Source organism: Lissotriton helveticus, chromosome 1_1 (genome assembly GCF_964261635.1).
Source record: "Lissotriton helveticus chromosome 1_1, aLisHel1.1, whole genome shotgun sequence".
NCBI classification, from domain to species: domain Eukaryota; kingdom Metazoa; phylum Chordata; class Amphibia; order Caudata; family Salamandridae; genus Lissotriton; species Lissotriton helveticus.
This window is the reverse complement of record NC_136057.1, coordinates 740,476,428-740,492,274: the sequence shown is the minus strand read 5'-3', so window position 1 is coordinate 740,492,274 and position 15,847 is coordinate 740,476,428. Positions and strand designations below refer to the sequence as shown.

The 15,847-nt window shown below is 44.1% G+C and overlaps 1 long non-coding RNA gene across 1 annotated transcript; it reads right to left on the bottom strand.

Moving 5' to 3' along the window:
* Positions 1-13,652: 13,652 nt before the first annotated feature.
* LOC144770686 (uncharacterized) lies at positions 13,653-15,624 on the bottom strand. The gene is made up of 5 exons (XR_013598976.1): positions 15,498-15,624; positions 15,057-15,206; positions 14,908-14,976; positions 14,724-14,820; positions 13,653-14,062 (listed from the first exon to the last, which is right to left on the bottom strand). It is a non-coding gene; the product is annotated as an uncharacterized LOC144770686 (long non-coding RNA).
* Positions 15,625-15,847: the final 223 nt, after the last annotated feature.

Sequence of the window (15,847 nt, the reverse complement as noted above, 5' to 3'; positions counted from 1 at the left end):
ACTCGCTAAGCCTTAACATAGTGTGTATATAGCAGACAGTCACGAAAAGTTTTTTACCCATGGCTTACAACCTATTATTGATTTTGATATCGTTACAGCCTGGTGATACCTCTGAAATTACTTTATAGACTAAAGGATACTCCACTTTTAGTCTAAAGGACTATCACTACGAGGTAAACTTCAGTTGATGTCAGTAATAGGATAAGTCCTTCTGTGATACCCATTACATTGTATGTAATGTCTGATTACACCTTGCTATGTCTTTTAGGTGTAGCAAAACTTTTTAAAAAAGGAATTGAATGTGAAGCGATTGTTGCCTGCCTTTCCACGAATGCCAGTGAATTCGTTCATACAACTTTAACGTGGTAATTGTTGATAAATATAATTTATTAAGGTCCCTTGATTTTTCCGAGACCTAACTTTTGATTTTCTCACATTTGACTGAGATAGAATGAATTAAAATTGTTTTTCTTTTTTGTAATTGTTGCTGTTGTTTTTCCCTTTTGTGTACTTTGGACATTTAGTGATTAGAGTTGATCTTAGCGACATGCTCTGAAATGTTATAAAATATTGATTGTGTACTGATTGATTTAGTTCTTCTAAAGAAAAGGTCACAGACCATTGTTTTCAATATCATTTTTTAAAAAGGCATTTTAAAACACACAATTTATATACCAACTTCACTAAAAGATGTATTTTTAAATGTTGAGTTCACGGACCCCAGACACCAAATCTCTATCTCTTCCCAGTTGGAAGTTACACTTGTAAGAGGTTACAAGGGAGCTCCAATGATAACCTACGGGAGACATAGTCCTTCCAATAGTGAAAAACGAGATTAGCAGTTTGTCACTATCAGGACATGTCAAACACACCAGTACATGTCCTACCTTTTAAATACACTGCACCCTGCCCATGGGGCTGCCTTGGGCCTACCTTAGGGGTGCCATACACGTAGTAAAAGGAAAGGTTTGGGCCTAGCAAGTGGTTGCACTTGCTAGGTAGATATGGCAGTTTAAAGCTGTAAACACAAATGGGGCTGACTCTAGTTGGGATTTCTACAGGTCTTTTAGAGATGCATGTGAAGTGGGGGCATCTCACAAAAAGTGTAGCCTCACACACCACCTGGTGTCATGCTTCATCATAGACCATCCTCGCCCTCAGTTTGATAGAGGGCGGGCATACACCTGATGACAGGGATGCAATTCTAAACTAAGTTGGGGCCCGTGCGTAGTGGAAGTGATTTAAAAAACATTACAGTTGTCATAAAGACTATTTTTTAATTAATTTGGCAACCATATGGTATTAAAAGAAGTGAGCAGTGACTTGGGAACTGATTATCCCTTCTCTGTGATGTTTGTGGTCAACATGTTTCTGCTAGGTGTCCCCGAAGAGTATGTAGCATTCGTCAGGACCATGTATCTATGGGGCTCCATCTTTATATTTAAATGTGAGTAAATAAAGTCCAACCACTATAAGAGGTGTGTATTCTCACTATCCCTGCTGGTATATTACTCCTTAATATGTCTGTAGAAAAACACACACAGGATTTGTGGATTTCTGTCGGTTGTAACGCAAGTTATCATACATCACCACACTTTTAATTGCTCGTGCTTGTATCTAAGTGCAAAACACGTGTCATCCATTTGTGTTTACACTTTCTAATAAAAGGCGATAGAATGCCTCTCTTGACTTACCCTAGGTAATTACCATACTTTCTCCATGGGAGGTTGAGCGGGGAAAGCCCCTACACTGACATTCTGGAAGAAGTGGGAGAAAAACACAATGTGAGCACCTAGTGATGTTAGGTCAAGTTCATGGTATAAAGTTTAAAGATGCAGGTAGACATTAAAAACTGTGGCAGAAGGTAGGTACTCTACATAAGTAGTAGAGGAATTTTACCTACATTGGGGCATTGTGCACGCTCTAGCATCCATCCATACATCATACACATTCTTACTGTCTTAGGTGCACCTTCCGGCGTGTAGCCTACAGGTGTCCGCTTCGCCTCCCCGTCGATGAATGGTAGCGCGAAGGAAGCGGTCTTAAATAGTGCTCTTGTGCATGTAATTGGTGTTAATTAGTAATATATTAGTAACACCTGGATGCAATCCGGTGTCCCTATATGGTGGTGCCTGGTTGCCTGGTTATGGGCATATTGGTCGAGGAAGTAAGGTTGCTGCTTCCTTCCTTAACTATGTGCGCCCTTGGTAAAAAAAAAAAACCCGGGTTGATAGGCGTGGTCAGGAGTAGAGACGCATTGCTCGTGTCCCGAAAGGGGAGAGGGTGTGTTCTCTTCCAGCTCTCCTCCCCGCAATGGGCGTGGATGGGGGCGGAGCAACATATTGTGCATCTGACGTGCATGCACGTCAGATCCACTATACATGGTCAGACAATTGCCAGGACTCGAATACTGCAGGAGCGGATGATCGTGCTCATTCACAGTCTCCCAGGGATAAAAAGCGTGACTATATAAGACAGCAAGTGGCCTCTTTTCCTCTATGAAGGTCATGGGTAGAGAGGAAAGACTATTGTTAATTTTCTGTGTTTAGGAAATATAGTTAAAATAATTAATAAAAAATTGAGCCCACCAACACACTCGTTTTATGGAATGATAAATCTAATCCCAAGTAGGGGTACATAATGGATCTCCTCCTTGGGGTCAAACCTAATGAGTAGCACCCTGATGGGGTTATGCCGCCTCTGGTGTTTATTACTTATCTTAATACAGATGAACTCCTCTCCATCCTGCTGCCCTTTTTCCAGGGGTGTGATTGTCTGGTCACATGCCATATGTAACCAGCGCATGTTCCTAGTCCGAACATGTTGTATAGTTTAGGGACAGATATCATAAAAGAAGGTGTATGTGTAGGTATACAGTGTATGAATATTCACAGTGTTTTAGATGTTTATGCCTGTTTCCGTTCATCATTCTATTAGTGATGGGTATTATAGCCATGATTGTTCTTGATATCACCTTATAAAGGAACAATTGTGTCTGATTGGTTGGGTTACCGTGCCATCTGTAGCCCTGGGAATTTAATCATTAAGGCCTGTGTCCCATGTGCGCAAGCGGTACACCCAGCGTTGTTCCCTAACGTGTAGGTTTCTGGTGATGTCTGTTTTTTGTTTTTTCATCACTTCCAGCACCACCCATTGTAGATCTGATTCCTTATGGTTTAGGTCTAGGAAGTGTTTTGTGAGTCTGGTATTTGATTTTTTGCACCGGATGGCACTTCGGTGTTCGTTGATCCGTGTTTTCACATTCCTTGTAATCATTCCCACGTACCTCAGGTTGCACGGGTATTTCAGGAGGTAGGCTACATCCTCGGTATTGCAGTTGCTAAAGTCCTTCAGCTTCCATGGGTTATTGGTACCGATATCCACTTCTTTTGTGGTGATGGTCAGAGAGCAGGATACGCAATTGCCACTGGGAAAGTGGCCTGTAGGTTTTGGCTGGCTCCAGAGTGTGTTTTGATATTTGTTTAAAACTGCACACACAGACACTGCAGTTGCAGTGCTCAATACCCAATGTCCTTTTGCACCAAATTAATTATATATTTAGGCCATCGTACTCCAACCATGAATGTCAGTGCATAGCTCCAGGTTGCTGCTTTGTCACATCTCTGCTGTCTTTAGGAAGCATTGAACTTTGATGGCTGTGTTCAGTACATTTCTGTGGTTTGAACTTCTATTGTGTTTGTCCTGGGTAGACTGAATATACATTTACCCTTGTTGCCAGTATTTAGGGCATGATTTTGAGTTGCTCCTTTGTTACTCCTGAGTGTATTACTGTATACCATTTATTACGGCTGTTTGCGTACTGTGTATAACTGCGAGTTGTCTATTTGCTGATATTTGGTAGACTCTATAAAGCATTTAATATAGCTACCTGCATATAGTTTAGGTTGCTTCTCTGAACACTGCTTGTTAATTGTTAGAATGCAACCTGCTCCACGTTAGTTGATCCATCAGCCTTCTCACCCCTCCCACTATAAAAATATAGAGAAGTATTACTTACTGAATGCATCTCAAATCCCAGATGCATAAACCCCACAATACCCTTTCTTGTCCAACTTACCTTACAGTGCCCCCTGCGACAACTTTTTATCAAGCACTCACAGCCATGAAACTAATTTAATGCTGCCAATCTTACTGGAAGATTTGACAGGACATCATCACTGTCAAAGCAGTTGCAACTTTACATCAAACGTATTAAAGCCATACAAGCTGAATTTCTTGCTAATCATATCAGTACAAGTAAAATGTTGCACAGGAAATGTTTAACATCATCACAACTCTTTCTCACCCCTCAGAATTGCAATGAGGTGACCACCAATTCCTCTGAAATATCTGATCAGCATTTCTTGATTTAGGGAGGAAAAAAATAGCAAATAATGCACTTAAAATTTGCTTACACTACTATTGACTTCTTAAACAGCTCCACATCACATCTGAAGAAAATAGTACTCTTTCTCACTTTAAGAGAATAACTTTGGAGAAATCTGCCCATGATATTCTTACATGCAAATCTGGCTGTCACTCAGACCCTTGTCCTTCTCTCTTTTTAGCGATGGCAGATGATGTCATCAATCCTATTTTCAAAACTTTCTTTAATCTTTCTTTGACCTCTGCCCCATATCCAACTTCTGGTAGCAGGCCCAAATGGCTTCTCGTCTTAAGATGCCCTCATGCAAGACAGCTCCAGGCCTATGTCACCTCTCTCAGCTTCCTCCAAGATGTTGGAGACACATCTTAATAGACAGTTATCTTGAACAGCATGAGCTTATCCATCTCCTAATATCCCACTTTAGACCGAGGCACTGAACACAAACAACACTGCTGGAAGTTACAGAATTTATCATATCAAGTATGGACCAGGGGCAGAGAACTGCCTTAATATTGTTAGATACATTGGCAGCATTTGTTAGACTTATTGGCAGCACTGTTTTAATATTGGTAGATCTTTTGACAGCATTTCATACAGTGTCTCACACCATACTACTCCAGTGGCTAGCAGAGATTGGCATATGTGGTTTGGCCTTGAGATGGCTAAATCCTTCTTAATTAATAGAGAGCAATCAGTGGTGCTCTCTACCTTCTCCTCTGATCATAAACCACTCATGTATAGGGTCCCACAAGGATCTTTCCTAAGCCAGACCATATTTAATTTATACATAACTCCTCATGCATCGATTCGAGAGCATGGTCTCGAATAGGGATGACACACAGTTCATTTTATCGATAGGGGAAAATATGGGTAGCCTGCTTAATTCCGGTATTTCACTGATGAAACAAAGTCCTCTTAAATGTAACTCAGATAAAACTGGGATTTTGCTTTTTGGCAATGCACAAAACGCATGGTCTAATGATTGGTAGTCTCTGGACTTAGGAGATTCTCCTCCTCTCACAACTTTTGCTAAATATTTGAGAGTCAAGTCTGACACACAGCTCTACTTTTAGCACCAAATTCTGTAGATCACAGGTTACGTTTTTCTCTCCTACTGTTTTTCTCTCCCACACTATTTGAGGAAATGGAGTTTTACCAATGGAAACCGGAAAATGATAGTGCATGCCTTGATCAATGCTAGCATGATTACGCAAATATGCTCTATATTGGACTCCTGAAGAATCTAACTAATCATCTTTAGATTGTTTAAAATGCAGCAGTCAGATAGATCTTAAAGTTGCACGCTGGCAGACAATTTCTAAATATCTGACATAAGTACACTGGCTGCCAATTCAGAACACAGCTCTGTTTAGAGCACTAGCATTGGCCCACAAAACATTTTATAAGATCGTCCTAGATTCTGCCTTTGTGATAGGCTGGTCCATTGTCATCCCACCAGAGTGTTATGGAAGGAGCAACAGACAACAGAAGAGAGCGTCACACAGCTATACGTGGTAAAAGAGCAGTGCAGGCCAAAAATTTGTGTGGATGAAAAAAAGAGGAAGTGTGTACTTGAGGACAGAGTACATAACCTGTAAGGTCATGTTTAGCAAGCTTGAAGGAATCTATGATCTTGGCACTCAGGCACACCGGCACATATTCTGTGTATTCAATAGATAGAAACATTATTAGACAATGTGAGTGGGACATTGAATTAGCCAAGAACACACAGAGTCTAAAAAGAGGCCTTAGGAGCACAACAATAGAGCACAAACACAAATAAATATGTGTTCACTCAAATACATATGCATGTAAAAGTATAAGAATACATAGTTTGTTAAGCGTTGTTTTTAAAATGTTGATGGTGAATGCGTGTTTGTGAATGTAAATGTAAATGTCGCCACCAAATGATGTTGTTGTATAATGTTGCATAATGTTATTGTGATGCATAATGCTTAATATCTGATTGTTTTGAACGCATTGACAGATTTTCTTGTTTATGAAGACTAGTGTGACATTTTTTAACCCCTTCGAGGCTCATGACGGATGGTACCGTCATGAGAACAGGGGCAGGAAATCCCTCTGCTGCAGACAGCAGAGGGATTTCCTTCTCTCCCCTGTTACCCCGGGAGCTGGGGAAGAGCTTCCCTAGCTCCCGAGGCCCCATCCCTGGATTCTGTGCCATGACTATCAACGCGCATGTCGGGCTGTTGTCATTGCACAGAAACCGAAACTGAAATGAGCCTTTAGGCATATTTCAGTTTAACTTTCTATGTGTTCAGGGGGCTATCTCAGCCCCCCGGGCACGTAGAAAGACAGGAGAGGTATCATTGGAAAGGTGAGAATGTCCCCTTTCCAATGGCACCCAAGTGGATCCCTGCTTGGGGTTTGCCCCAGGAGTGCGATCCCCAAGCAGGGATCCACCCACTAGACACCAGGGAGGGGGGAGCGGCCCCTTGGGCAAGGGCTTTTGCTCCCCCCACATTCTTTTTGTGTAATTTAGCCTTTTTGCCCCCCCTGGGGGGCAGATGGGGGCAGTAGCCCCCAATCTGCCCCCCAGGTCGGGGGCAAAAAGCCCACTAGATCCCAGGGATATTTAATTTTTGCCGCATAATTGATTCGGGTGGGGGCTGCCCATGAAGGGCATGTCCATGCCCCCAGCACACTCAATTTACAGCCTTTCTGCCCCCCTAGGGGCAGTTGGGGGCATTAGCTCCAAATCTGCCCCCCGAGGGAGCAAAAAGCCCAGTAGACGCCAGAGATTTTGTGGGCAAATTTTAATTAGGGTGGTGGCATTGGCATGCCTGTTTTGGGCAGCCCATCCCTAATAAAAATTTGCCCAAAATATTTCCTGGCATCTAGTGGAATTTCTGCCCCACCTCGGGGTCAATCTGCCATGCCGGGGGGGGTGGCAAAAAGCCCACTAGACGGCAGGGATTTTTTTTTGGGGGGCAAATTTGAATTAGGGTGAGGGGTCCTAAAATGGGCATACCCATGCCCTCACCACACCCCTGCAGAACTAACAGCCTTCCTGCCCCCCCGTAGGGCAGATGGGATGTAGCCCCCAATCTGCACCCCAGGGGGGCAAAAAGGCCTCTAGACGCCAGGGATTTTTATGGGCAAATTTTAATTAGGGTGGGGGCATTGGCATGCCCGTTTTGAGCCGCCCCCACCCTAATTAAAATTTGCCCCAAAAAACTCCCTGGCGTCTAGGTGACAGATGGGGCATTAGCCCCCAATCTGCCCTGCTGGGGGGGCAAAAAGCCCACTAGACACCAGGGATTTATTTGGGGCAAATTTGAATTAGGGTGGGGGCTCCCAAAACAGGCATGCCCATGCCCCCACCACCTCCTCCACAAAAATAAAAGCCTTCCTGCCCCCCTGGGGGGCAGATGGTGCAGTAGCCCCCAATCTGCCCCCCCCTGATGGGGCAAAAAGGCCACAGATCCCAGGGATTTTGTGGGGCAAATTTGAATTAGGTGGGGACATTGGCTTGCCCGTTTTGGGCAGCACCCAACCTTATTAAAATTTGCGTAAAAAACTCCCTGACATCTAGTGGACTTTCTCCCCCCCCTTGGGGGGGCCGATGGGGGCATTAACCCCCAATCTGCCCCGCCAGGGGGGGCAAAAAGCCCACTAGACGCCATTGATTTCTTTGGGGCAAATTTGAATTTGGGTGGGGGCTCCCAAAACGGGCATGCCCATGCCCCCACCCCACCCCCACAAAAATAACAGCCTTCCTGCCCCCCTGGAGAGCAGATGGGGCAGTAGACCCCAATCTGCCCCCAGGGGGGTGAAAAGGACACTAGACGCCAGGGATTTTTTTTGGGCAAATTTTAATTAGGGTGAAGACATTGGCATGCCCATTTTGGGCAGCCCCCACCCTAATTAAAATTTACCTAAAAAACTCCCTGGTGTCTAGTAGACTTTCTGCCCCCCTGGGTGGCAGATGGGGGCATTAGCCCTAATCTGCCCCGCCGGAGGGGTAAAAAGCCCACTAGATCCCAGGGATTTTTTGGGGACAACATTGAATTAGGGTGGGGGCTCCCAAAATGGGCATGCCCATGCCCCCACACCACTCCCTCAAAAATATCAGGCTTCCTGCCCCCTGGAGGGCAAATGGAGCAGTAGCCCCCAATCTGCCCCCCAGGGGGGCAAAAAGGCCACTAGACGCCAGGAATTTTTTTGGGCAAATTTTATTTAGGGTGGGGGCATTGGCATGCCCATTTGGGGCAGCCCCCACCCTAATTAAAATTTGCCCAAAAAAATCCTTAGCATCTAGTAGGCTTTCTGCCCCCCTGGGGGGCAGATGGCGGTCTTAGCACCCAATTAGCTCCCTCTGGGAGGGGCTAAAAGCCCACTAGGGTGGTGTTGTAATTCAGCAGCGATTAGGTTAAGCATTAGCAGAAGACATCTTGTATTTAGAGACTATCTTGTCCGTTGTGTGGAATCCATTTTGTATTTTTGGCAGCCATTTTGTTTGGCATGTGCTTGCCTTGTGCTCTGTCCTACCTTTCTGTTAACTGCTCTTGAAATCTGCCTAGAGACGAGATATATTTAGCATCTTCAACCTTCGCACATGCTCAATTGAGCTTGCAGCTGTTATAGTCTGTAACTGTCAGGATGTGTCCACCAGAATTAGCTAACTGTTAGTCCCTCCCACTTGTTGCCAGTGCACTTTCTGTATGACCTTATATGTACCTAAAACCAGCATTCTGTACTTGTTCCACCTTCATTTGAACCCCTGTGTGGGTATAAAAGGACCAATCTCCTTCCATTCAGTGTGCTACGTCATACATTACTGAAGGGTGTTGTGTGAATGTAAAACCACCTCATGAGGTTTAATAAACTCTGTATTTTCTATTCCAGTTTCTGTGCCAACTTCTTCCTATTGGTCTGAGGACTCTGTGCAGAGAAGGGCGAATCCCTTGCACTGGTAGGCCTTGCTGAGGCTCACCACCACAAATTGGCGCTTCCAACGTGGGGCTCATCGGCAACTCAGACAAAGACAAAGGATTGGAATCTTTGGACGCGATCGCTGCCTGAGGAGACCCGAGTCTTGGCACCCACGGCGTTTATCCTTTCTTTCTGATCTGACCATTCAGGTGGCGCCGGTCCTCGACTGAGATCTCTTCTGTTGATTCGCCGTGCAGTGACCATTTGGTCGATTTGAGGACTTGGCAGTTGGAACCTGGACACTATTTGATTGGTAAGAGCCATTCTGCGGCACTTGCTGTTGGGTTCGATGCCTTTGATTGGTAAGGTAGTTTAGTAACACTTACTGTGGCTTTTTGTTTGTATGATTGGCCAATATTAGAATTTGTTTGATAGTTATATATGCATTGCAATTCATATAGATAGGTAATGAGGAGATTTTTCTCTATTTGAATTTGTTTGAACGGCGCAACGTACGAAGAGTACTTTAAGCGCTACTTTGATTATAATACTGCATATTCTGCACTATTTTTGGCATGCCTGTTTCCAGCACACTTCGTAGGATGTGTTGCTTTTGTAGTGGTACCAGTTTGAAACTCGACGAAGCTCAACCGCCTCCCCCCCCCCGGAGGGAACGCCTAATAGGGATATGTATATTAAGTATGGTATTTCTTCCATAATAACCAGCACGTTATGGATTAAATATACTTGTAAAGATTCTGAGTTGCGTTGGCCTATGCATGGGTCATTTGATTTGCGAAAGATTCAGTATGTGGAGCAACGGATGTTTAAGCGAAAGGCTAGGCAAGATATGTTTGACTGTGTGCGAATGTGGGAGAAAGAAGTGCGTGAGCGATTGAAGCGTGAGCAAGCCTTGATTGAAAAAGAACAACGTAAGAGCATTCATGCGAAAGCATTGGAAATGAAAAATAGGGAAATGAAATAAATTAAAGAGAGGGAAGATAGGGAGTGTCATTTACAGGTAAATGGCCAATACGCTGTTCATAGACCTCTTTATCCTATTCTTAATAAACACCAAGATGATTCTCTCTTATTAGATCGTTGTCCACCTCCGTATACTCTTCCTTCTGCTCCTTATGAGTCAGATGGGGACTCTTCTACAGACCAGGACAAAGCTACAGAAACTCGCTTAATATTATCTGCTGAACGTGTGTCTCAGATTAGATCTGCTGCACGTAAAGCCGTTCATAGTACTGCCACTGCTTATGAACTTTTAGCTAGTATAAAAGGTTGGCAGGAAAGGGAGCAAATATATTTTACCGATACATTTGCCGCAGAGGTTATTGAACGATTTAGGAAACATTCGGTAGAAATGGAGCCCGATGATGTAGCAGCTGATTGTAAACAATTACGTGAAGGTCTTTTTGTCTTCTCCCAGGTGGCTGCCACGATCAGATGCTTGGTTAAAGTGCGTGTTGAAGCAGCCCGTTTGCGAGAGGAGAAAAGCAGCAGACGCAGCTGCACAAATATTACAGATCAGCATGGCACCAACGTTTACTCCTGAAACAGATAAGATGTTGTAATTAATGTGAAACCCATGCGGGAAGCCGCGCCTTTATATGTTCCTCCTAAAGGAACGGGTACAAATGATGATAAGACTTCTACAGATGCTAAAGGTTATTTTATTTATAATTGGGTTTGCACTTCTTGGAATAGAGCAGATGTTATGGCCCTTTAAAATGCCTGCCCTGCAAAAGAATCCAGCAGCCTTTTATTAGGAAGTTGAGGGTGCAATTAGTTCTTGTACTAGGACTTTGCCTGATATTGATTTGTTTTTTGTACTAATATTACCGCCTGATATATGGAGAACTGTGCGTAAAGTTGATGATCGTGGAACATTTGGAGCATTATGGAAAGAGTTAGAGCCGTTAGATGAAGATAGAGAACCTGCACAGAAACTGTGTCAGTTAATTTAAAATCTTCCGGCAGCTATATTAGTTACGTTAAAGACGATTATTCGTGCTTTGAAGAGGCATTCCACGATTTTAGTGGCCTATCATTGACAGATGTCACGGGTAGGCATCTGTTTGTCTATAAATATGTGGCAAACCTTTTGCCAGGAATAGCTAGTCGCCTAAAGGCCAGTGAGAGTTCATGGACTACCTCTTTCCGGTTTCTCTCCTAACCATGGCTCAGTATTATGAGCGACAAGAATTAGAAGCTAAAGGTAATGTGGATAAAAAGTCTAAAGGGTTAAAAACAAAGGTTATGTTAGCTCAAGCTTATGGCCCACCTTCTAGAGGTAATGATAGAGACGGACGTGGATCTTATAGTTCGTCTTTTCCTTCCCATACTCGTTCAAATTTGTCTGTTGATCAGTGTGCATACTGCAAGAAATTTGGACACTGGCTTTCTGATTGTCCAGTACTGCGTGCTCAGCAGTAATTTGTAATTTGTAACTGGGTTTTGTATCGCGCCAGCTCACCGACAGGTCTCAAAGCGCTTCTGACCAAGTACAGCAACAAGAAACAAGATGAAAGTATAAGAGTGTCTGAAGCTAGTAGCCGACTACTGAGGTGTAAATGCGTCTTTGAAGAGTAGGGTCTTCAGGGACTTCCTAAAGTGGAGGAGGTTGGGTTCTCTACGAAGCGCCTCCGGTAGCTTGTTCCAGATAATTGGAGCCTGAACTGAAAAGGATCTGCCTCCTTTTGTTGCCAGCTTAAAGCGTGGGCAAGATAGCAAAAAAGAACCGGACGATCGCAGGGCGCGCTTAGGTTCGTATATTTCAAGCCTGTCTTTTATATAGGCTGGCGCCTGTCCGTGGATTGCTTTGTGGCAGATACACATACTCTTGAATGCGACTCTTTGTACTATAGGCAGCCAATGTAGCCTATAAAGCAAAGGGGAGGCATGAGTCCGCCTCGGCACTCCGAATATCAAACGCGCTGCGTCATTCAGAATAACCTGAAGACGGTTGATGGAATTTTTTGGGAGGCCAAGGTATAACGCATTGCCATAGTCAATTCTAGACACTATTGTGGCTGAGACAATGGTTCTAAGCATGTTCCTTGAGAGTAGGGGGGCGAGCTTACGCAGTTGCCTGATCAAATTGGTACAAGAACCAACTACAGCGGACACTTGGTTAGTCATCGAGAGTTCCTGATCGATTTTCATACCAAGGCTCTTGACACTAGGGCACGGTTTTGGAGTAGGTCCAAGTTCTTGTGGCCAAAACAAATCATTCCAGGGGGAGGCGGAGGTTGAAACTACTAGAACCTCCGTTTTGTCTGGATTGATTTTCAATAGGTTGGACGACATCCAATTTACTGTAAAACGTAATATGTCTTGAGCCTTGGACTGAGCCGATAGTGTGTTGTCGATACTCAGCAGCAGCTGAGTATCATCGGCGTAGTTAAAAACTTTACAGTTCATGTTTGCCAGGGACTCTATCAATGGCTGTAGATAAAGATTAAATAGGAGTGGAGAAAGCGCAGAACCCTGCGGAACTCCACAAGCTAAGGTACCCACATCAGAGACCTGATCTGCTAGCTGGATCCTCTGCGTCCTCCCCGACAAGAAGGCTGTTAACCATTTGAGGGCTTGCTCTCCTATCCCAAACCTGGCCAATCTACCCAGAAGCAGTGCATGGCTGACAGTATCAAACGCCGCTGAAAGATTTAGTAATATCAGGGCGCTTGGCTTTTTACTGTCAGCCATGCATCTGAGCTCATCTAGTACAGACAGCATTACTAGTTCCGTGCTATGGTGGGCACGGAAACCAGCTTGCCGCTCCTGGAGGAGATGGTGAGATTCCAGGAGGGATGACAGGGATTTTAGCACGTGCTGTTCTAGTACTTTTGCCAGAAATGGCAGCTGGGAGATTGGCCTGTAGTTCTTCAGGCTGGTTGGATCTGCCCCAGGCTTTTTTATCAGGGGTATGACGCGTGCCTCTTTAAAGGAGGTAGGTAATGATCCAGTAGCTAGTGAAGTGTTTAAGAGGTCTAAGATCTGATCCTCTAAAATCGGAGTTGCTAGTCGAAGGATGTCGGGTGGGCAGGGATCAGCGGGCGAGCCTGACTTGGTGGATGCTATAAGTTGTCTTAGGATGGTAGGGTCGATTTCGGGGAATCTGGTAAAGTATCAAATAAGTCACAACGTGAGGGGCCCCCCGGGGTATGATAAAAGGCAGATCGGCGGGGGAAAAAAACAGTCAAATTACATAAAAGAGAAGGTAGATCTGCCCGTGTTGGATCAAATATCGGCTCAATAAGAGTCGGGAATTTTCAATAGTCACCCATTTAGTCACTCACCAATAGATCAAGGCCAGATACAGTTTGGACAGAGGCAATTTGATAGAAAAAGTGTCATTTTTATTCTTATTTACTTCATAAATCTCTATATATAGCACAATTATACAAGGTCATTTTTTAGACAATTTTCATGATAGAAAGATAAAAACATATATATACACAACCCATCATACCTTCCAGCATTCAAACTTCGACAATTTCAAACATCGCACCCAATCATGCTCAAACAAAACTCATTCATACATTCTACTCAGATAAGATTTAAGACAATTTGCTCTGAGAACATCCTGAATATTTATCTCAGCCGTAGGCCGGGGATAGATGGAAAAATGTTCAGGGTAGATGGTTTCAACGCCGACGCGCGTTTCGGTGCCGGGCCCCAAGATAGGCCGCACCTTCGTCAGGGCAGAAAAAAGGAAGGAGGGGTTGTACTCAACAGTAGAATTAAAACTTCTGATATCCAGGCACTCTGTAGAAAAAACACATCTTTTAATATAGTGTTTAGCCCCCATTTCAAATAACATTCTCTAGTACTACATTCAGTGCTAATCACCACATTACTAGTCACAGTGAAAATTCACAAATAGTCATAGTGGGAATTCACAGGTATGAGAGACACTCATTGGTTATCCTCATCATCTTTCTTTTTTTTGCAACAATTTTCAGACTGTCAATACATGGGGAAGCTAGGACCGTGATATCTCATTACAATGGCAATATCCAATATAGGGGGCATTGGTGAGCTCGAGAAAATGGGTGACAAAACAGGATAGGGCTAATAAACAAACCAAGATTAATAGGTATTCAGAAAATCTTCATTACCCATGCAGTGGACCCTCACACGCACACTAATTCAACTAACACATTTCTTTTATACAGTGAGAATAGCTCATGTGAGCGTTCATTCATTCATCTATTTTTAGTGTGTTAGAGGTTAAACACACTTACGTACTCCATCACAAGGGGCCTGGCTTTTAAGGCACTAAGTCTTTACGCATGTTACTCAACCCCAAAATGCATCTAGAACGCTACCTGCCATTTAAGTAAATATCCGTGAGTGGTGTGCCATACTGGCATCTTTCTGAGCTACAAGGCATATAGCATTTGTTTACATAACGTGAAGACATTACCTGACGTTCAAATACACCTCAGCGTATGGAGTGCTGTAGGAAAAAGACGTCCAGTCTTTTTTGATAATTAGCACGTTTTCGGCGCCTTCGTGAGATCCTATGCAGAAATAATAATCATTTCTCAAAATCATGTTTGTCACATACAAGCCCGCTATTTTCTAGGGTCTAATAGCTCCCTTCTTACCTACATAGATGTTTTAGTGGGCGGGAAGCGTGGTATGCAGACAGGTTAGAATCGATGGTCGCGTTCTGCCTGGAAAACAGAGAGATGAATTAAACCCTCCTTCCTTTCCATAGCCGGGATAGGAAACATGACTGGGGGTCAGGGGTTACCTGCTAGAGAGTGTTCAGTCTTGTAAATGATAGCATGGGTTTTCTCACGATAGACCAAGGAGCTCTGGCGATACGCAGCTCACAGTGCGTCTCCGCGTTCAGTTAGAAATGCAGCCGGGCGGCGATTTCCCCAGGAGGTGCCGTCAGGCTCTGTCAAAAAGGGTGTATACATAAAAGTAAGCTTTTAGGCTACACGCCGTCGCGTAGATACGTGCATACAGATAGTTAAAAAAGACAGAGGGGCGGTTCACTGCAGTCCGGAGTAGGCATTGCTCAATAATGATGAGTAAATGCCACACCTTCAAGACAGAGGGGCGGTTCGCTACAGTCCGGAGTAGGCATTGCTCGAGACCGATGGGTAAATGCCACACCTTCAAGGGGCTTCGGCTGATCAGGATTCCGAACATTAAACCAGAGAGAGCTTCAGCGCGTGATACTTACACGGGCGTTCTGATGGCAATTCCTCTTCTTTTCTCATCCGGCAACCGGTGGACGACAGCTCAGCACCCTGCTTCATCCTTTTTAAAGGGTGGAGCCAGCACCTAACATTTTTCAGGTGCGCTCAAACGCAAAGCGATATAAGAGAGATGGAAAATCCGGGTCGGATTCCTGATTATGCGCAAAACCCGAGATGGAATGTACCCATCCGGGTTTTTATTTTGATTTCACACGGTCTAAGGGAGGCAGGCACGTTTTTTGGGGGAATTGAGTTTGTGTCAGTGCAAGCATCATTATATGCTACGTATGCCATGATTTTTCGGATATCTGTTTAAATTTTACTTAATGTTCTA